Here is a 22,448-nt window from a genome sequence, read left to right on the forward strand (position 1 = left end):
ACAACCATTCCCAAAAGACTGGTACACATTTGGAAATCTTAAAATTTGGTACCTTTTGAAATGCAGAATCTTTAGCTTCACTTTGGGCATGGGTACATATGTGTATCACATACAGATCATTCTGATATGTTTCCCCATCACAATCTCCCTTCTGTCCTTAACCTGTAGTTCCCTTTTCCATATGGTCAGTCTTACTTTTCTCTATTAACTCTTTCATTTCATTCCACAATTTATATTTTGGTTTCTCATCTAAAAGGAACCCTGTGACATTTTAGGTTTTATAGCTGAGCTATTTCACCGAATTGATGGGGGAAAGAACCACCTATTTCTTATGGCAAGTGACATTATATTATTTATTTTTTGACATTATATAACACATTTTTTTCTTTTCCGTGCTGGGAATGAACAACAGCTATTAGCATAAAATCTATAGCTTTTTAAATCTGTTTTAAGAGATTTTCGCTGATCATTAAGCTGTGAAGTTTGAACTTGAATTTGCCATTCTGCAAAATTTGATTCCTAGTGTGCTGGATTTACAAGAATGCACAACCACAGGGGGTCTATTAACATTTTCTTTCTCCACAAATCCAGTGATAGATAGCTAAGCTTCTTCAAGGCCTGATATATTATAACTTGATCTGCTTTGTATATGAGTAAGCATGTATCAATATTTTATGTGGACTTTGAATTTTTAAAAATATATCCAGGACAAGAATGAGGAGATCAATTTCTAGAGACAACTGCACACTGATATTCAGAATGAGTGCACTTAACATTCCACCAGCCTTCTAAGCATTTTACTCAGAATGGCTGATTCTTTAGAGCATGGCTTGCAAACACAAGCACTCCGTTTTATTTCAAATTATTGCAATCGTAGAAAATTTTAGATAATGAATGTGTTGTATTCACATGTATATATGGGTAGAAAAACTGAAGGGAGAATGTCATAACTCAAAGTGTATGCCTTTCGTACACATCTATATGCGATGTCATACATTTTCATGATTTAATTCACTTATTATACATACCCTAGCTTATACGTCTTCGTAGAATATTACTGACAATAAATTGAATGGTGCCTCATTTCTTTGGCAGTCATTTTTCTGCTGACTCACTAATTACTCAGGAACATTCCTTCTCCTTGTGAGTACGAATTACCTTAAGTATCTCCAGTAAATTTTGCATTCTTTTTCAGCTTCCTGGATATCTCCAAGTCCTCCTGAATTGTAGACATAGAAATACCAGCACTCAGTAGAATAATACATACAAATTAATAGATTTTGTTTAGAGTTATGATATAATGTGTCCAGGTCTGTGCTATTTTTAAAAATATTTTCACATTGTTTTTAATGAAACAGCACTGATGAGCGACATACAACATTCTGACAGCATGAGTGACAAAAGTATTTTGTCCTTACCAATTGCAGTCATGTTCCTAAAGGTTTCGCCCATCACATCTCTGTAGAGGTTCTTTTGGGATGGACTCAGCAAATGCCACTCCTCATTGCTGAAGTTCACGACCACATCCTCAAAGGTCACCACCTCCTAAAGGATCATACAAATAGTTCTCACACGAAGGTTGAGACACCAGGTTTGTGATATCTTAAATTCTCTCCTACAAATCTGAATCAAAAGCAAAGTGTGGTGGTGCATATCTATAATCCCAGCACTCAAAAGGCCAAGACAGGATGGCTTTGGTGAGTTCAGGGCAATTTTAGGCTCCATAGGGTGTTCAAATCCAGCTGATATACATACAGAAAGCTTGTCTCAATAAAACAGAGCAAAACTAATAAAACCAAACAAAACAGCTGAATGAAGACTGATTTTGTCAAATTTAAATCCATGTTTTGGTCATTAATTTTGTGTATATACACATTTTTGAAGACAGCAAATTTGATGATAGATTGCAACTCATTGCTAATGTAAGAGTGAAATAGGAGCACTGATTCTTGTGCTGAGTCACTGCAAGATTCCCTGTGTACTGTCTCTAAAGCAGAGCTCACAGTGAGAAGCCTGTCGGACCAGCATCCACAAAGCACAGAGGCAGATAAATAGCCCATCAATCAACTGGGAAGCCAAGCAAGCACCTCCCTTCCCTGATAAGTGGTGGCAATGTGGCAGACTGTGGCTCATCCAGGGGGCAAACAAGCAGCAGCTCCTGAGATCCATGTCATGCTGGAATCTAGGACACTTGGAAGGGAAGCAAGAACCACTTCTCCCTGATAAGTGGTGGCAGTCTGGCAGAAGGCGGCCCTTCCAGGGGGAGAACCAGCAGAAGCTCCTGAGATCCGTGCCATGTGGGAACTTAGGACGCTGTGAAACCAAACAAGCAGCCTGTCTCCCTACTAAGCAATAGTGAACCTACTGATGCATGGCCTAAAATCAAATATCCCTCTTCCCTAACCCTCTCCTCCTGTCACCCCCCCCCCGTTATCAAATGGGAACCAGAAATCTGAGCGTCTCCTGGGAAGCAGACCATAACAAATAAGGGGGACTTCCTTCTACTATCTCTTTGAAGGCAAATATTTTTATTACTGTTTTGCTCTATTCTGATTAATGGTATTTCTCTATTCAATATTCTGTTTTGATAATTACTATAATGTTCTGTATTTCATCTCATTTTGATATACGTGTTTGAAAGAACAACTATTATAAAGATAATAAATTATGCTGTGATACCTATTACTGTTATCCCAGTAACCTGTTGTGAAGTTGTGTACCAATTTCACTGTATGATCTTAGTTGGCCTTATTCTGTTGTACTTTACCACTTTCAAAATTTAAAAAAAGAAAAAAAATCTCATGAATCACTTTGATAGGCTACAGATAATGTCTCTTCAAATCTCATTTAGGCCAGTGAGTACTTTGTTCTTAATATACTTCAGCAGCATTTTGAAACATGCATTTGGTTTCATAGAACAAAACATAAATAACATCCAATATGGTACAAAACTAATAACTTAAATGTCAGTGGAAAACACTGTTTTTAAAAAATAAGTATATAAAATGGAACCAGGCCCATGCTGTAATTTATAGCTCACTGTCACCAAGCGATCACTTTCAATTCAGATATAAGAAATATATCTTGGGAGGCTGGTGGAGGAGTTCTTCCTTGAATTTGGGGCTATCCTAAGTTACAGAGCTGTCTAAAATAGAGAAACCCTGACTGAGACACCCCACACACAAAGTGAAACTTGAAAACAGACTACATAAGACACCTTTGGTTTGTTTTTTAAAATTATAGCCATATAATACCGAAAAATGCCAATAATGTTCAACACCTTCGGAGAAACAATGTGGATATCTTCCATACTACACAGAAAACACTTTCATAGTTGGGTATTTAGCTCAGTGGCATGACCACCTTCCTGGAAAGCATAGGTCATGAGTTCAATCCTTGGTACAAAAAAAAATCCAAATTTTACCTTCATGACACTGGGGCATAATTAGAGATAATCCAAATTAGATCTCAGGTATGGAACAAAAAATACATGGGTTGACAGGGATCTGAAATACTGACTGTTGCCAGAGCTAGTGTTGGTCACCTCAAGGAAGCGATCAGAACCCAACTTTAACTTCATACTTACACTAAGAACTACCTGAATTTCAGTGAAGACCCTCTCTCTTGTATGTCCTGCTATTGGCTTCCTGCATCCTGTCAGTCACTTGCACATCCTTTCCATACTCCTCTGATCCATCCTCAGCAGGAAACCCTTCACGCCAAACTATTGATATCACTGCAAAATTTCTCTTTAGAGCTTTTCCTTTACACCACTTAGTAAATTCCATTGTAGAGCATTTCCATATTTAAACTGTCTATGAACAACCAAGCTACTAAATCAGCTCTTAATTCAGAGATGACACCCCTATTCCTTTCCATTCAGAAGGATATCATGTGTATATGTCCATGAAAATTCCTAAATTTTGGCATTTTTTGATGAGAATTTAACAGGTAGCCCTTTCTAGAATTTGCCCTTCACAAATTTTTACCCCGTCCTTGATAACACTTTCAAAATTGCTTCATTTTTCTCAGACTTCAAAACTCTATTGCTGTTCTCACAAATCTAGTCTGTGAGCAAGGGTGCCACCTAAATAATTAAGTATGTTCAGAAAATATTTTGCACTGATCTGTATAATACACATGAGTTCACCAGTTGTTTGGGAAGCCTTTTTCCACTGAGGCACACTACTACACATCTCTGAATTCTCAGGACCTTTGCCACTACCTGTCATGAGGATGGAAATATGAGAACATACTATAAATTTAGCAGATCACTATAAATACAAAAAAGCCCAAGTTTAATTTGATCCATTTTGGCTATGAGGCCCTGCATTACAGGCATTAATGAACTTTGGACATTCCAGATCAGCTACTCTGAGGAAAGAGAGCAGAGACGTAGCTCATTACTGCTCTACAAGCTATAAAAAGCATCATAGTCAGGGTCTTCCCAAGCTCCTTCCAATGCCTAAGATTGTGGAGTTACCAGGCCAGCAGTGAATTTCAAAGATGACACTTGTGTCTGCTGCTGTCATAGTGGAGCCAGGGTTCTGGGGACCCCAAATCACCCTTGCCAACAGCAAGAGGCAAAAGGGACAGTGAATGACCCATGGGCAATGCTGGAGGACATCAGGAGCTGAAGCTAACTAAATACCTGAGGACCCAGACATCGGAACGACTCCTAAACACTTGTAACTGGTTTCGCCCAATGCACCATATTTCTGGGCTCCCATCCACAACCTCACCATTCCATGGCTCCAGGATCTCTCAGGTTCTTTGCTAATCAGGCCAAAGGACATCAAAAGTACTAAATGAGATCCAGCAAGCATTTTGATACCAGTATATTACTCAGAACAGGTAAATCATGATGAGACATCAGAAGAGACAGAAGTCACAGCCAGCAATGGCCCATCTGATTGGACAGTTCATATAGCCTGCCCCTTCATCACTGATTGACTCTTGCTCTACTGCCCTCCTTCTGAGTCAAGAATAAACAGGGAAAGGAGCCCCTCCCTGCAAGAGAGGATCCCAAATGATAGACTGTAGTGCAGAGACTTCTGGAGCTGCCATTCTTCTACAGTGGTGAACTCAGCTCGACAGAGGAGTGTTTGTACTGAAGAGCTTTACCTCAGGCTTTTAATTTTCAAATCCATTTGATTTCAAGGAAAAAAGAACACATCAACTAAAATTAAACTTCAAAACATGTTAATCAGGGGGCAACACTGGTATATACATTGCACATTGCCATCCCCAGATCATTCACATAGAGCACAAGACATCTGTAATCAATTTTCCAAATAGTGCTGTTACAGGGATCTGAGTTATTTAAATAGTATTGGCAGGAGACAGGGCTAGGTCCCCCAAGGAGCCCATGCAGGAGACCAGATAGCTTGCAACTATGGAGAAGACGGACACCTCAATCTATGGGCCAAGGCTCAAGACAAATGACAAGCAAATTCATCCATATCCTAAGGATGGATATTCTAAATAGTTCCCTAGCACTCTGAGGAAGTCAGGAGTCACCATTCAAAGAAATGTATCCTTTTAAAGACTGACATTCTAGGTAGTTCCTGTCATCCTGATGACCTCAGTAGTCACCCTCCCAAACCCCTAAGGGAAGTCACTGATGCCTAAGAATGCCTGCTTTCTATGTGACTCCCCTCCCTCTTTGTTCCCAACTTAATCAACTTTAACTGAACTTATAATCTTATTGGCTACCATAGCTCTGTCCCATTTATGCCCATCTGCATTGTGAGTTCCTAGTTTTCCCCTCCTTAAACTCATTTCACCACATGATTTTACTCTATAAAAATCCGTAGAAAGGACAGTGTTTGGCTACCTGCTCAGGACCACTTCTCTGTCTCAGGCAGCTTTCTTTCTCTCAATAAGTATATTCTTCTGTTAATTTCTGTTGTTCCTAAAATTAAGTCTTTGACTTTACAGAATAAAAGCCTCATATCAGATATAGCAGACCAGGAGATTGATTTTGCTAGAGCAATATCAGTATAAACTTTTCTCTTTCTGGAAGTCAGAGAAATCAGTTGTAGTTTATATTACACAATGTTGATCTCACCTTGCCAGGGATACTTGCATTGAAGGACTTTATCCCTGCCTTTAAGTGCTGCTTCTTTTTCTGAAAATGAACTGATCTGTAATTTTGGTTATATTATCAACAATGCATTAAGGAATTGAATCAAAATATTTCTTATGAATGGCTTATCACCAGCCATGGAGGAAGACAGATAGCAAAAATTCTTTGTTTTGATTACTTCATTGAAACCAAAGGATGTACTTGAAAGAGTTTTGCCCTAGAAAAATTACAGGACCTCATGGCGGTAGTTCAAGGTGGAAGAAGGTGAACTCAGGGATGCTTACTCATATGGCCACTTCCTCTTTTCTCCTTGATTACAACATCCTCTTTCTTTCCCAGGGGCCTAAATAAAATTCCCATTAGCTCCTAGCATGACTTCAATGTCCCCTCCAAGCACCACATCCAGTCAAAAGTCACATATACCCCATAACCCCATAGTCAGTCAGATAAAAATAAAAGCCAATCCCTTAGTGGCTGTGGGCTTGTCTCCACATTTTTTAAATAAAAGGCCACTTTTACATTCTTATATTCAGCTTCTCTATTGTGCTAAGCTACCTCCTCAGTAATCTCAGTAATCTAACCCACTTTAAACCATTTTCACAACATGATTTTATTCTATAAAGTCCCAAGAAAAGACAGAGTCCTTTGCTACCAGCTCAGAATTTTTCCTGTTTCTCTCAGACAGAAGCTTTCTGATAGGATTTTTGGTGTAGTAAAGAAGAGAATATAAAGTCAAAATGGCCTTTATTCTAAGAATATGGAGAGAATCCCATGACAACTGGCGGTCTGGCTTTTTCTTCTGGAAATGTGTGGGTGGCACATATAGTTTTTGAGTTGGGTGGTGGTTAAAGTTGGCATTGCTGATATGCAAGTAGCTGATTGAGATTCTTTTCTGGCCACAGGTAAGTTGAATAGGGAAAAGGAAAGTGACTTCAAGGAAAAAGTTCCCTGGTTCCACCTCCCACTCCCAAAATATCCTATTTAGAGCAAAATACTTTCACTTTCTCTCCCTCAATAAATATATTCTGCTCTTCAACTCTGTTGTTTCTAAAATTCATTCTTGCACTTTAGAGAACCCAAACTCATCCCAGACATAGAAGGTCAGTAATTGCATTCCACTTTATCATGGTATGGCTGCATGTATTTTAACTAACTCAGCTGCCTGTAACTTTAAGAATTGTTTATGAATTTGATTTGGAGTAATTGTAGCAAATAAATGTTCTTAATGGATATAGGGAAATATATCATTAAATTGAAAAAAATGTTTACCACAGTTTTTTCTAGCTAGCATCAGCCAACATTTTCTACTTTCAAATTTGTAGGAAAACAAAAACTAAAAACAACTCAGAAAATAGCAATCCTATAGGGGACAGTACATCATTCACTGTAATTGCCATGTTATCTACAGGTATTTCATAGACCAAAAAAGAAATATTGAGCCTCTTAATTAACAAGCATAAGTTTCAATAAATGTGCTCACAGCACTGCATCATTGACAACTGTGAATTTTTCTTTTTGTATGAGGGATTGAACTCATGACCTTGTACTCTCCAGGCAGCTCCTTGTATTACTGAACTCAATCCCCATCCCCAACTACTTTAGATACTAAATATGACTATTAAAAATGTTTAATTTGCCATTGACATATTTAGTTATAAATTATGTAAACCTACATTTTCACGAATGAAAAATTTTACCCAAATACGTTCCCCATAACTGATTCAGAAAAAAAAACCGGAAGTCCAGAAAAAGTCGTCACTTATTTGTGGTACCACGCGGTGGGTACGGTTCCAAAAACTCATAAACTCCAGTCGTCACTGAGAGATTTACGAATGGAGTCTACGTGGGGTCAGTAACAGTTTTGCCCATGAAAGCGTAAGGCTTTAAGGGAAGTGAGGCATTCTTCTTTCAGTGTGGGCGGTCCCAAAAATCTCTGCTTTGGGCTATCCGAACCCAAAGAACGTGAGAGATTTTGTGGGCACAGGTTTGCCCAGAAAGAACCCTGCCCTGGGCGGTCCTAAGGATGTGAAAATGCACAGACCCACGCAGATGGGGAGAACATTCCACTGGGGCTGCCCAGTGCGAAAAGTTCCCCGGGGAGTGCTCACCTGAAATCAGTCTGGCCGATGCGGAGTGCAGGCGGCTGGCGACAGGAACATCTCGGGAGAGGAAAAAGCTCGGAATTAATCCAGGATGTTATCTGGTTATCGGCTAGGAGACTTTGGGTATGTGGCCCAAGAGTCAGTTGCCTGCCGATCGAGTCACGGCACCAAATGATAGAGTTATTTCCAAAAGATGAAAAATATTAACAAAAGATGAGAAATATAAAATAAAAAGTGGCCTTTATTCCGAGAACACAGAGAGAGATGACCGGCACCCCCACCGCTGGCATCCGGTGATCTCTCCGGCGGACACGTGGCGTGGGGGCCTGTAAATAGCCTCGGTTTGGGGTGGAACCTAAGGCGGGCATTAGGGATACACAGGTAGCCCATTGGTCCTAGGTTTGGCACCATATGTAAATTCCCAGGGGCGGGAAGATGGCATCACAGGTAACTTCCTAGGGGCAGGGCAAGATGGGGCTTCCTGCTTCTGGTTGTGGCTTTCTGGCTACAGTGTCCTGTCTGGGCCAAAACCTTTCATATCCCGTCTTATGATTATTATTATGAAAAGGGGCAAAGATTTCTCTCTTTAACTACTTCCTGCTGGCAAAGGGCGCTGTACTGGAGCCTAGGGGAGTCGACGGGATGAAGGTTGATGCCCAGGAAAACCAAATGGAAAGAAGCTGGTGCCAGGTGTTTTAGCCAGGACAACTTCACTGGTGAATGCACATATGTCAGACTGGAAAAACAAAGAGACAAGATGTTATGAGGAGACATGGCATTTGGCTCCGCTCAAAAGATGCTTTTTTATTACAATTCTCAAACCATTTAATCAAGGTTATTGGCCACCTGATAATTTTACCAGCCTTGTTTATCAAAATACAGCAAATGAAAAGTGAGAATTTGTATCTACTAATTGAATTTGTAAACTGTATTGTGTTTCTATCATCTGAAGAAGTTAGTTTGATAGAAGAGTGGAGTGCCCCTATTAAGACCAAAATACAATAAAAGCTAGGTAGTGATATTTTGGTGGTGGAGGGAAAGATTCTCCAGGAAGTAATATATCTTTTGAGCCAGCCTCAAATATGTTGCTATTTTACTCACTGAAATGATTCAAGAGCCAGACACTAAGCACCAGATGTAAAATTAGGACCATTCATTATGAATGATTCTTTAGTGAAATTAGTCTTTTTTGACTGTATGAATTCATGCTCTGTTGATTTAGATGACTTACTTCCAGGAGAAATGTTTCTACCAGGTTATATGCAAATATCCGTTAAACTTGAATCTAAAATTTCTACTTGTACATTTTAAGATTTTTCTTCCTCCAAATGAATCTGAAAAGACTTAGTGATTATGCTGAGCTTGATAATTTTTTATCCTAGCCTCCAAGAGGACTGGAGTATTTCTCCATAGCTGAGGTACAAAAGAAAATTCTAGGGTGCAAGGGATTCCTTTGCATCATCTTTTTGTATCATCATGTTCTATTTCTGTTTATTAGTTCAACAGGAAAGCTCAACAACCAATCCATGCAGTATTACATTGACACAGATCTTTTTATTGTCACACCAATTAATAAACTGTGACTAATTTTGTTATTCTTTGAAAGTAAAATGAATATATAATAGGTTTGTAAAAAGTTACAAATACTATATGACTAGGTAGAAAAATGAAGACTAGAATTGTTAGGAATATTTTCTTCTTTGTGCATGTGTCTCAATATGTTGTTTTTTTTTGCTGTTGTGTTATGTAATCCTGTAGAAAGCACAAGGTCTTGCTGCCTCTGGGTAGGCTTCATCTGATGCTTTGACAGACTGAAAAAAAATCTAAATAAATTTGAATTCACTGCTTTCCCATGTGGTATTTAATGGGTAAAAACTGAAATATTTTTCCTAAATATTTGGAAATAGATAATGGTGTCCACTATTGCTATGTTTTTTAAATTGTATGACTTTAAATTTTAGAGCAACTAGACAAGAAAAGCAAAACAATTGTATGCAAATAGGACAGGAGTAAAAACAAATTATCTCTATAGACAATAGACATTCAGTAAAAGATCCTTAAAGTGCACTGAAGATGTTTATTTCTGCTAAGAATTCAGCAAAGTGGTAAGGCAAACAACACAAACTGAATTAATAGCTTTTCTAAATCCCAATAACAAACTTTCTGGGGAAAAATAACAAAATAATATATTTTGTATCCATCACCTCAAAAAATTAAAAGAAAAAACACTTTAGAAATAAGCCTAGATATGGAATGACAACAACTCTACAAGAAAAATTACAAGAGATTTAAAGAAGAAATTGAAAATGCTGTATAAAAGTGCATTGTAATTTACATAAAAATGAAACAAGAGCCCACAGATTGGGTGAAATAAACACAACTCACAACATCAAATATCACATTTTGTCTCACAAGAAGAATGTAAAATAATTTTATAAAGAGAAAGAGATGATCTGAAACTGTAAGAAATACTATTAGAGAAAGATGTGGGGCTTAGTAGACTCAGGAACAAAAGGGAAGGGTAATGAGAAAATATGTTATACTCATGTAAACCCATGCCAACATGTAACCCACAACTCTATATAAGTAATATGCAGCAAACAAGAAAGATATAATATAATTTTTTTTTGCTTTTTATAAAAAATTTTTAATAGGTAGCAGGGATCGAACTCACAATGGTGCACTTGCAAGGAAGGTGCTTATGCCGCTGAGCTAAATCCCCAGCCCTGATATAGTATACATTAAAAGACAGAAACCACTATCATTAAAAAAAAACATACTGTCACCATTACTATGGATATGTCAGCTTCATTTGATTAAGAAACAGGAAATGGAGACAGCCACACCCCCTCTACACACCTGCTGCCACTGGGACGCTTGCTTTCCTCAGGGAACCAGAACAAGCAGGGAGAAACAGCCAGATACACCCTGTGTTTCTGCCACCATTAGAGGAGTCCTGAGAAGGCCAAGAGAAGCAGCAGCAACACAGCCACACACCTATGTCCATCAAGGAAGCCCCAGTGTAGTTGCATGAGTCTGGAATCCCTACACAGCCGTGCCCCACTGCCTCCCCAAGAACTAGGGTTTAGAGAAACCCAGGTGGCTGGTCCATTCTTCTACACCATGGAGGGGGGGCCAATGTGGGAAGTGCTTTGGACTCCACAACCAGCTTGTCAGAAGGAAGTCAGGAAAATTTCAAAGTGAAGTAGCAAAAGGCAATCCCAGAACTACAGTCCACACAGAACAAGTCTAGGAGATACAGTCATAGAAGACAATGCAAATCACGTACCTGAAATCACTGAAAGGAGAGCAAATGAAATACAGAAACAAATTCTTGAGGCTGTAGAAGTAATCAGATCAGAAATAATATCTTAGGTAAAAGAAATCACAAAGGGAAAGAATTGCTGAATATATCTCGAGAAGACACAAATAAAAAAGAGTAGCATAGGAAAATGAAGGAAAATTTGAATGAACACATAGGAAGGAATATAATGCATAAAACAGACTCAAAGAAATTAAAAACTTCCAGCAAAAACTGGCAAACGAGATTGAAGAAAGACCTTCAGACCTTGAAGTCTGGATTGTATGTAGTGATTATGAAAGGAAAGATCTCTTAAAAATAACAGGGAACCAGGAAAGAATAATACAATGGTTGCAAGACAAAACAAATAAAAATTTTAAGAATGATAGGTATCAGCAAATAAAGAGTCAACAAGAATAACATAAAAAGACTATTTACAGATGTAAGAGCAGAAAACTTCCCAAACATGGGAAAGGACTTGGTATACTGATAGTCAAGGCATATACAACTACAACTACCCATAACCAAAATAAATCTACACCCAGAAGAGTAATGATCAAGATCTCAGATATTCCTCACAACACAATATGAAAGGCTGTTAAATAAAAGAGACAGATCATCTATAAAAGAAAACTCATCAAGTAACCTTCTCAACACAAACCATCAAGTCAAGAAGAGTGTAAAATGAAGTGTGAAAATCCTGAAAGAAAACAACTTCCAACCCAGTGCTTTGATATACCTTGCAAAACTATCTTTCAAAATTAAGGGAAAAATAAGATACTTCCATGACACATAACAACTGAAGGGATTCATGATCGCCAAACCAACCTCAAGAGAGTGCTGCAGGATATTCTAGAGAAAAATAAAGATGACCACAGCTCCAGGAAAAGCAACAGAAGGGGACTGCCAAACAGGGCAGATAATTGAATAGAGGGGAGAAGTGGGGAACCAACAGCAGGAGGTTAGCATGGCACTGACAAGCCAATGCATGCAAGTTACAACAATCATTAATGTAGATGGCCTCAGTTCACCATAAAAGGAAAAACAGGGAGAGTGTATCTAGAAACAAGATCCATGAATATACTGTGTACAAGAAAACTTTTAACTCAAAACGAAATTCACAAAGCAGAAGTCAAAGGAGAGAAAACAGTGTGCCATGAGACAGAAAACCAGAAAAAAGGCAGGGGTGTCCTGCCCATCAATCACAGAATGGATAAGAAAGATATGGTATTTTTATGGGAAGTTACTCAGTATAAAGAAGGATAATTTCAAGGGTCTTTAAATGGATGCAACTTGAGATTATGCTTACGGGAGAGATGTTTCAAACTCATATGAGTGAGTGTTCTGTTATGGCCATACCATAAAAAACTGAAGGAGTAAATAGGTCCCAAAATGTACAATGGATATTGTGAAAGTGACAGCATAGGAAGGCTCTAAAATGGAAGATGATAATCATTGTTGATTTCCTATTATTTTATTATGAATTACCATATTGTTTTCATTGTTGCGTTAGTTTTTGTTTTATTCTGTCTTGTTTTGTCTGATTTTATTATTTCACATGGTGTGGGCAGTTATTTTGAACACAACAAGAGACATTACAGTAACCATTGTTGATTTCCTATTATCTTGTTTTGAAGTCCTATATTGCTTTTATTGTTCTATTCCAATTGGCTTTATTCTATTTATTTTGTTCAGCTTTATCATCTTTCAAATGAAATATATTAAAATAAAACAAAAGAGAAACAGAAAATTAGTAGAACGTACTCCTGATTCATAAGAGTGCGTTGTGGTGGCCTGACCTAGATACCACATGTGGTCCTTCACCTGCTTCCCTCTGGCTCTATTTCTGTGCTTTTCTTGCCACCACTACGAACTAAGCAGCTTTGCTCTATCATGCCCTCCTGCCATAATGTTATTATCTTGGAGCCTGATGCTCACGTAATGGGATTTCCTAAAACATGAGCTAAATTAAGTCACCTTATGTTTCATGAGTTGCATGTTATGTTCCAGTGACAGGAACACTGATTAATATAAAAGAATACTACTTGAGAAAGTGGGCTGTTGTTGTGACTGTATCTGGTCTATTAGTTTTGAAGCCTTTGAAACAGGTTTGTAGAAGGAGTATAGTAAGATTTGCAGATACAGTCTAAAATATTCTTAGTAGATCCTTATTCTTGATTCTTGTCAGAGGGCAAAAGATCAAATGCTGCCAGAAATGCTGATAATAATCATCAGATTTGGGGAGTTTCAGTGGAGAGTAGAGACTCCAATGGCTTTGGTCTATATGCCAGCTGTTTTACACTCTGGCATAAAATTTGTCTATATTTTACGCAAGACCTGAGACTATTGTGAGACATTGAGATTAAGGACTGTGGACTAATCAGTCTGTTAGGAAAAGTTTCAAAGAAGCACAACATTCAGGGTGTGGCATAGGTACTGCTGGTTGCCATTAGCCAGATTTACAGTGAGTATCAGAGATCAAAGCCAGATCAGAGAAATTTAAAAGGCGTAAAATTTGGCCCTGAAGATAGCATAGGTAAAATTGAGAACAAAACTCAAGGGTACTAAAGAGATTATTTCCTTTTTACAGAAATAAAGTTGTTTTACCAGAATAAAAAAGAAATATGCCACAAGAGTATTTCAAACATCAGCAAGGCCTCAGCCCCTAGAGGCTCATGTGTGCAAAAATGTCAGTCTTTTTTTTTTTTTTTTGGTATGGCCACTCCCTAGGTCCCTTTCTTAAAATGGCCTTATGATGAATGAGTTGCCTGTGCTTCATTTTACTGTGTTCAGTACTCAAGATACCTACCATCTGCTGCAACCATGGTTTAATAGACTATGAACACTAGTTCTACTGAGAGCAGAGATAGGTTTCTTTAGTATGATGCTGATTTTATGAACATGCAAGCTCTAAGTGTTGTGGGTTAAAGAAATGTCTGTGCAGATTTCAATGAAAGGCTGGTGAGGCCAAGCAGTGGCCTGAGAGGGGAAGATATAAACCTGTGGGAATAAAACCACAGATACAGTAGCAATCACAGGAAGTTGAAGATAGTAGGAATGTGAAATGTCTACTAAAGAAAGCTACAGGCTGAGGGGAGCAACTCAGTAGAAATGCTATGTGGGCTGCAATCAGCAATGTCGTAGTGGTTACAACAGTAAATACTCTTGGAACTCACATTTTACGACGGTGTGCCTTGCATGCCAGATATGAATCAACAGTGCTTGATGATGTTAGCTGTATTCTAAAGTGGCTTTGATTCAGTTCTTTTCTATCCCCCTTCTAAATTTGGAATGGAAATACTTGCCTTCCGGCACTGCACCTTGGGATTACATAACTTGAATTGCATTTTTAGTGTCTCACAACTAAGATTTGGCCTGTATCTTAGAAGACACTTTGAATTTTGAGAAACTCTGGAATCTTTAAAAATTTATAGCTGGTTATCTATCTTATACACTTAAATAGATTTAAGTGTTGTGGGTTAAAGAAATGTCTGTGCAGATTTCAATGAAAGGATAAAATAGATAACCATATTACTGAGTATTGTTGGATTACTGAACAAAACTGTTTCCAGTCTCATTATTTGAAAGTCCACTTTATATGCTTTAATTTTGTAATTTGAACAACTGTTTCTAAGATAACAATATGTAATCTATTAACTAGTGATTTCCTAATGTTTATTTGTTCTGAAATTCTGTATAACTTGTACCCTGTTTCTGTTTTTTTTTCTTTTTCTCCTTAATAAAAAAAGAATTAAATTGTACAATGAGGCAAAAAAATAAAATAAAAATAAAAATTTATAGCTGGGATTATAGCATTTTTTGTTATAAATAGTGTATTTTTTATGTTAAAATTATAAATCTGAGATGTCTTCACTTGTGGGTTAGCAATAATTAGGTCTGATATGTGTTGGTGTAGCAACAATGAGTTGTCTCTATTTATCCCGGTATGTTACTTCATTTGATTAAGAAACACCTAACAGACCTGTAGAATGTACGCTTTCTATGAACAAGTGAGTCAAAGAAGAGAGTGACATAAAGAGAGGTGCGTAAGTTTTGGGGGAATAGTTGGAATGTTATTATTAAGTTAGACTTACTCCCCAAAAAGCTTTCTTCTTAGCAGAGGTATGCTTTCTGAAAGTGGATTTGTACAGAGTCCCAGCTCAGGAAAAACCTCTTGGTGGTCATATCAATATGGCATGCACGACCAGGAATTGAGAAAGGAAGGAATATGGAAAGGAGATATGCCTTTCCAGGTTGTACCCACAGTGACCTTAATCCAGTTTTGTGTCATGTTCTAAGAACAAGTCAGCTGTATTTCCAAAATGAATCCAGTCATTTTTTAAAAGCTCTGCCTCTGTCCGTTGGAGAGTTTTAGTGATCATTCTTTCTATTTTACCCTGGGGGAAAGATTTATTTAGCTCACAGTTGGTAGAGGTTTCAGTTCATAATCAGCTGGCTCCGAGACAGAGTTGCACATGACAAAGGGACAATAGTTCATAGTGGTAGAAGAGAGCAAAAAACAAGAAATGGAAAGAATAAGCCTCTTTCTGTTTCTTATAGAGTATGCAGGCCAGGCACCCTAGGATGGGTGTAGTACTCACCCCCTTAATCCTAGCATTGGACCATGAGTCAGTCACAAATTCTAGATTCATCCTTCTCTGAAAAGCCCATCCTCCATGAAAGCATGGGAGGATCAAGAGATGCAGGGTGGGGATAACAAGGGAAAAGTGATGAAAAAGGAATTAAGATGTGTCATATATATGTACCAAGTACTGCAGGGAAACTAAACATTATATACTGAAAACATGTACAAGTTTAAAAACATTAAAAATTAAGATTTAAAATCTACCTCTTAGCAAAAACAACTATACAACACAGTATTGCTAATTATAAACATCACATTTCACGGTAGGCATTCAGAAATTATTCACCTAATATAATTAAATATATTAATTATATATACAACAATTCCTCGTTCCACTCATTCACTGCTCCTGGAAAACACTATCATACTCTGTGCTTCTATGAGATTCTTTCTTTTAGTTTCTTCATATAGGCAGGACCATGGAGTGTTTGTCCACTATATCTTTCCTACTTCACTAAGAATACTTTCTTCTAGGTTCTTCAGTGTTGTGTGCAAATGGCAACATCTTCTTTGTCAAGGTTGAGTACTGTTTTGTTAAATGTATATATAAATTTAACCTTTCATCTGTCAAATTACATTTTAGTTGTTTCCTTATTTTGGCTATTGTGAATAATGATGTAGTTAATATAGGAGCGCAGATCCCTGTTCTGAAAAAAAAACTTTAAAATTTCTGTGGATATTTAATTAGAAGTGGGACTGATTCAGTGCTCCCAAAATCCAGCCATGGTGGGACTTCACAGTTTATTCACCCACCCCCTTGTAAGCATCCAGGTGTGGGCCAGGAGGAGAACTAGTGCTCCTGAGATCTGGCCATGGTGGGACTTAGGTCATTTATTCACCCATCCACCCCTCTTGGTAGGCACCCCCAGCATGTGCCAGGAGAACAACTGGTGCCCCTCCTAAACCTACTGTAGGCTCAGCTACTGGGCTGAGAATCAAACCCCTTGCCCCTATTTAGCTACTGCAGATAGACGTCTCAGCATCTCTTGAGAAGGATGACCATATGCAATACAGCAAATATAGGGGATTTCGTTCTAACTTCTGTTTGAAGGCAAAGATTGTTTTCACTGTTTTGTTTTGTTTGTTCTATTCAATAATCTCAAATGGTTTTATAATATCCTGTTTTTGGTTTGATTTCACTATACCTCATTGACTGGACAACTGTTGTGAAGATAATGAGCTATACCATAGTACTTATTACTACCTTCCCAGTATCCTACTGTGCAGTATCCTACAATGCAATTTCACTGCATTGTGTCAGTTGGCCTTGTTCTGTCCTGTTCTGTTGAATATTTACTATTTTTAAAATAGAATTTTAAAAAATCATAATCTCAAAAAAGAAGTAGTGGGACTGATCAGTCATATAGTAGTTCTGTTTTTAGTATTCAGTTTTTAGTTTTACAGAAACCTTCACACTATTTTCCGTAATTGCTATGCCTATCTACATTCCCATCAGTAGTGTGATCATTCTTGATCTAAACCATAATGATCAAATTAGGTAAAGGGAACATTATTATATGTAAAATGACAGATAGATTTAAATCACTAATAGAGGTACATTTGGTTTAGTAGGCAGATCACACAGACTTCAACCAATAAAATAGTATCTCAGTTCATCAAAAGCATTGAAATTGTATCATGTTTTTACAATTCAAGAGGTGAAAATATCACAAGAACTTTATAGAATGTACAAATACATGAAAATTGAACCACCTGTGCCTGGATGGCCAGTGAGAAATTTTATAAATTCTTGAAAATTATGAAAATGAAAACACAACATAAAAGAATCCATGGAATCCTAAAAAGCAATATTACACAATTTTAGAAAGAAATATTTGCCTTAAAAAAAAGGTAATTCAAAGCACTTTAATGAAATATACAAAGAAACTAGTAAATCAAGAGCAAAACAAATCAAAACTATTAAAAAGAAGGAAATAATAGAAAGTAGAGTAGAAAAGGAAGAAATAGAACGTATGGAAATAATGTAAATATTGTTTAACCACATAACTGGCTATTTGAAAGCATGAACATTCAGCTAGATTAAGAAAAAAGACTTAAGTAAAACATAGATTAAAAAGTCAGTAGTCTAACTGATAACTCAGAAACAGAAAGAAACACCAAAAACTACACATAAAAACTATATGCTGGGGGCGGTGGATTTAGCTCAGTGGCATAAGAACCTACTTGGCAAGCAAAGATTGTGAGTTCAATTCCTAGTACCAAAAACAAAACAAAAAAGCAAATATAACCCTCCACCTCAAAACAAAAAAGCTAGAAGCCAACATAGAAATTAATAAACTTTAGGATCCATAAAGCCGACTAATACTGAACTCTATATACATAAAAAATGAACAGAAAAATGAGTAATAATAGTACTTCATCTATAATATAATCTTTAGAAAAAAGAAGATTGACGTATAAGTCATTTGCTGTTGCTGGGACATCCTACTCAACAGCCATGACCTGAATAAAGTGAGCTTCTAAAATTGCTGTCCTGTTCAAATCTGTCTAATTCGTACAGATGTTTATTTGGCTCACAGTTTCCACTTTATTTCGTCCTAAGTTGGCTGACTTCAAGGCAGAAAGTTAGAAGGGCTTGGCCTAGGGTAACAATTCATCTCAAGTAAACCCAGAAACAGAGAGAGGAGGGAGGAGCCAAGAGTGATAATGCACCATTCTAGGTCATTCCCCAGTGACCTGCTCCTGGTAACGAGATCCCAGCTCTGAATAGGAGCTTCAAAGGACATTTTATATCAAAATATTAACAGTCAAGGACTAGTTGGCAATTCAGATTAATTTTATGAAGCTCCAAAGAAAAGCAAGAATCAGTAATGTTTGAAGTACCACAAAATACTGAAAGGCATGGAACACTTCTCAAATCACTCTGAGATGCCAGATTTACACTGATACCAAAATGAGATCAGAATATAACAAAAAGTAAATCTTCAGATTAATATCCTTGCTGAGCACTAATGTAAACATCTAAATACAGAACCAGCAAGCTGACTCCAAGAGCACAGCTAATGGCCATATACTGTGATCTAAAATTTATTCAAGCTATGTAAGGAAGCTTCAACCTATGCAAACCAGTAAATATAATTCATTATACCAACAGAAGGAAAAACAAAAAATGTGAACATTCAAGGTGCCACTGTAAAGGCACTCACTGAATTCTCCATTTCTTCATGTGGAAAACCCTAAAAAAAAAAAAAAAAAGTAAGAATGAACACATCTCAAAACAATACAGGGTAACTATACAACAACCCATAGGCAACATAATACAAAATGGGAAAAATCAAAAGGCACTGCCTCCGATCTGTGGAAAAAGGCAAGGATGTCTGTCCCCCGTTGTTATTCATGAATGGTCTGGAAGACCCAGCCAAAGCAAGAGAAGGAAGTAAGAGTCATCCAAAGGGGAGAGGAGGAAATCAGCTTATCCCTACTTGCAGGTGACATGATTTCATAAGTACAGAAAGTTAAAGATTTTTTCAAAGGAGAGAACTAATGAATTCAGTAATAATATAAAATAAATGTGAAAAATAAAAATTGTTTTATATACCAATAACAAACTTGCTGAAAAGAAATCAAGAAAATAATACTTATAATCTTGTTTTAAAAAATTAAATACTTTGATTAATTTTAATCTGAAGACTAAGATATCTCCGACATGAAAAACATAATATACACAAGACAATTTGAATATGACAAAAAAAGTAATAGAGACTCTATATTTCTGGGTTAAAAGAATTAAAATATTGTACAACTCAGATATAAGGCAATCCCAATCAAAATAAAGATATAGTTCTTTACAGAAATGGAAAATATAGTCCTAAATTTTATATGGAGCACTAAAGACTTGAAATAGCTCAAACAATCCTGAACAAAAGAGAAATTCACATACGTCACAACTCACCAACTCAAAACATGCTATGAAATTGTGCTAAAGAATCCAAGTGATGCGACATAAAGCTAACATATAAACTAATGGAAAAGAATAGGAAATCTACAAATCAATACAAATGTGTAAGGCAACTGATCTTTGACAAAGACACCTAAAATATACATTACAGAAAGGACTGTTATTTCTATAAATTATGATGTAGAAACTTAATATTCACATGCCGAATGAAACTGAGCCATTATCTTTCATTATACATTAAAATTAACTCAAAATAGATCAAAGGCCTACATGTAAAACTGGAAAGTACAAAAGTATTATAAGAAAACTTGCAGAAATGATTCAAAATATCAGTAGAGACAATTTTGGAGATAGATTCTGCAAAGCACAAATAAGAAAAGTAGAGATCGATTAAGAAGGGATAATATAAAACTCAGTCTTTAGCACAGGAAAGGAAGTAAGCAAATGAGCCAAGAGATAATCTGCAGAGTGTGAGAAAATATTTCCAACATTTTGATATGAGATAGGATCCTAGAAACTTACACATTACTAAAACTGAACTGAGAATATTTAAAAACCCAGAATAATCCAGTAACAGGCACTGACCTTCAGACAACAGTAAAAACAGTCAAAAATCTATCAAGAAAAAATCCAGGTCCTCATACTTTCACTGCTGAATTCTACTAAGTTTTAGAGACAATCTAGTGCCAACCTTCCTCAAACATTTTAGTAAAATTTAAAATGAAGAAATACTCCCAGAGACATTCAGGAGGTCAACATTATCCTGATTCCAAAATCAGAAAAACAAACAAAAGTTACAATACAAATCCTTTAAAGAACCTAGGTGAAAAATGCTAAACAAAATACTGTTGAACAGATTGCAACAAATCATTTGAAAGACCATACTTCATGCCAAAGTAGACTACATCTGAGGGATGCAAAGATGGTGGACACACAAATAAATAAATGTAACCCACTGCATAAAGAATAGCTGAAACAAAAATTATACAATCATCTCAATAGATGCAGAAAAAGCCATTGAAATATCCAATGTCCATTAATTAGAGTAATTATGGACTTAATATCTGATAAACGTCATTTGTTACAGACCTACTTCCAACATGATATAATAGAGGGAAAAACACAGAATTTTTACTATAAAATTAGTAACAAGACAAGCATGACTCATACAACTAGTGCAACTTTAACCAAAGTAATCAGGCAAGAGAACAGCAACAACAGCAACCATAAGAACAAAAACAAGGACGTTAAAATATTAGTCATGGATGATATGACTTGCTACATAGTGGACCTAAAAAATTCTACCAAAACATATAGAATTAATAACCAAACTTAGCACTCTAGCAATAAAGTAAACAATTCACAAAAAAACTCAGTACTGTTCTCATAAACCAATAAAGAACAATTTACAAAAAGAATTCCATTCACAACAGCAACAAGTAGAGTTAAATACTTGAAATTTAACCTAACCAAGGAAAACAAAGACATCTACAATGAACACATAAGAACTCTGCAAAAGAATACAAAACAAAAAAAAAAAGAAGAAGAAAAGACAAAAAGACATCAGAAAATGAAGATTTCCCTTAATCCTGGTTCACTAGAACAAAGCTAGACAAAACAGATATTTTGCCAAAATTGATATACAGGTTTCTCACAACCTCAATTAAAATACCAAAAGCATTTTTAAAGAACAAGAGAAAACTATCCTAAAATTCATAACAGTCCTGAAGAGATTCGAATAGGTAAAGTGAACTTTTATATAAAGAGTAAACTAGAGACTTTACCACCCTATATTTCAACTTATTTTACTAAGATACAAACCAAGCATATTAATGGCACAAAAACACATGTACATCAGTGTAACAGAAGAGATGATGCAGAAAAGTGCCAAGCACATTCAGTTATGTATTCTTTCACAGCGGTTTCAAAAACAAACACTACAGGAAAGAGAGCCTCTTTAAATAAATGCTTCTGGGAAAACCAGCCACCCACATGCAGAAATTTGAACCCAGATTCAAATCACTCACCATGTAGTAACTCAAATAAAAATGGATCAAATATCTAAATATTAAAACAGAGACACTTATCTGCTGGAAGGTAAAATAAGCACAAATCTTGAGTATATGAACTTAGTATAAAGACTTTCTGAGGAGAATTTAACTTGTATACATAATACCATCAAGAATCGTACTAACAAATGGAATCATATCAAGTCAAAACCCATGTATACAACAAAGCAAAAGTTAACAGACTAAGGAGAGTCCTCCAGAATAGAATAAAAAGTTCTCTGCTAAACCAGATAAAAGACTAATATCTAGAATATATGAAACACTCAAAAAAAAAATAAAAACTGGCCCCTTAAAATACAAGGGCCAGGCAAATAAAAGCAAAAT

The 22,448-nt window shown here is 36.6% G+C and overlaps 1 long non-coding RNA gene across 1 annotated transcript in view; it reads right to left on the bottom strand.

Annotated features, from left to right (window-relative positions):
• Nucleotides 1-1,125: 1,125 nt before the first annotated feature.
• LOC134474623 (uncharacterized) overlaps nucleotides 1,126-22,448 on the bottom strand; it is a 52,859-nt gene continuing 31,536 nt past the window's right edge. The window contains exons 3-5 of the long non-coding RNA XR_010045498.1: nucleotides 8,197-8,247; nucleotides 1,419-1,545; nucleotides 1,126-1,219 (exon numbers count right to left, since the gene is read on the bottom strand). This is a non-coding gene — a long non-coding RNA (uncharacterized LOC134474623). The remainder of the gene's footprint in view (nucleotides 1,220-1,418; nucleotides 1,546-8,196; nucleotides 8,248-22,448) is intronic.

Source organism: Cavia porcellus, unplaced genomic scaffold, assembly GCF_034190915.1.
Source record: "Cavia porcellus strain 051 isolate PalLab524CR breed Dunkin Hartley unplaced genomic scaffold, mCavPor4.1 scaffold_34, whole genome shotgun sequence".
Taxonomy (NCBI): Eukaryota; Metazoa; Chordata; class Mammalia; order Rodentia; family Caviidae; genus Cavia; species Cavia porcellus.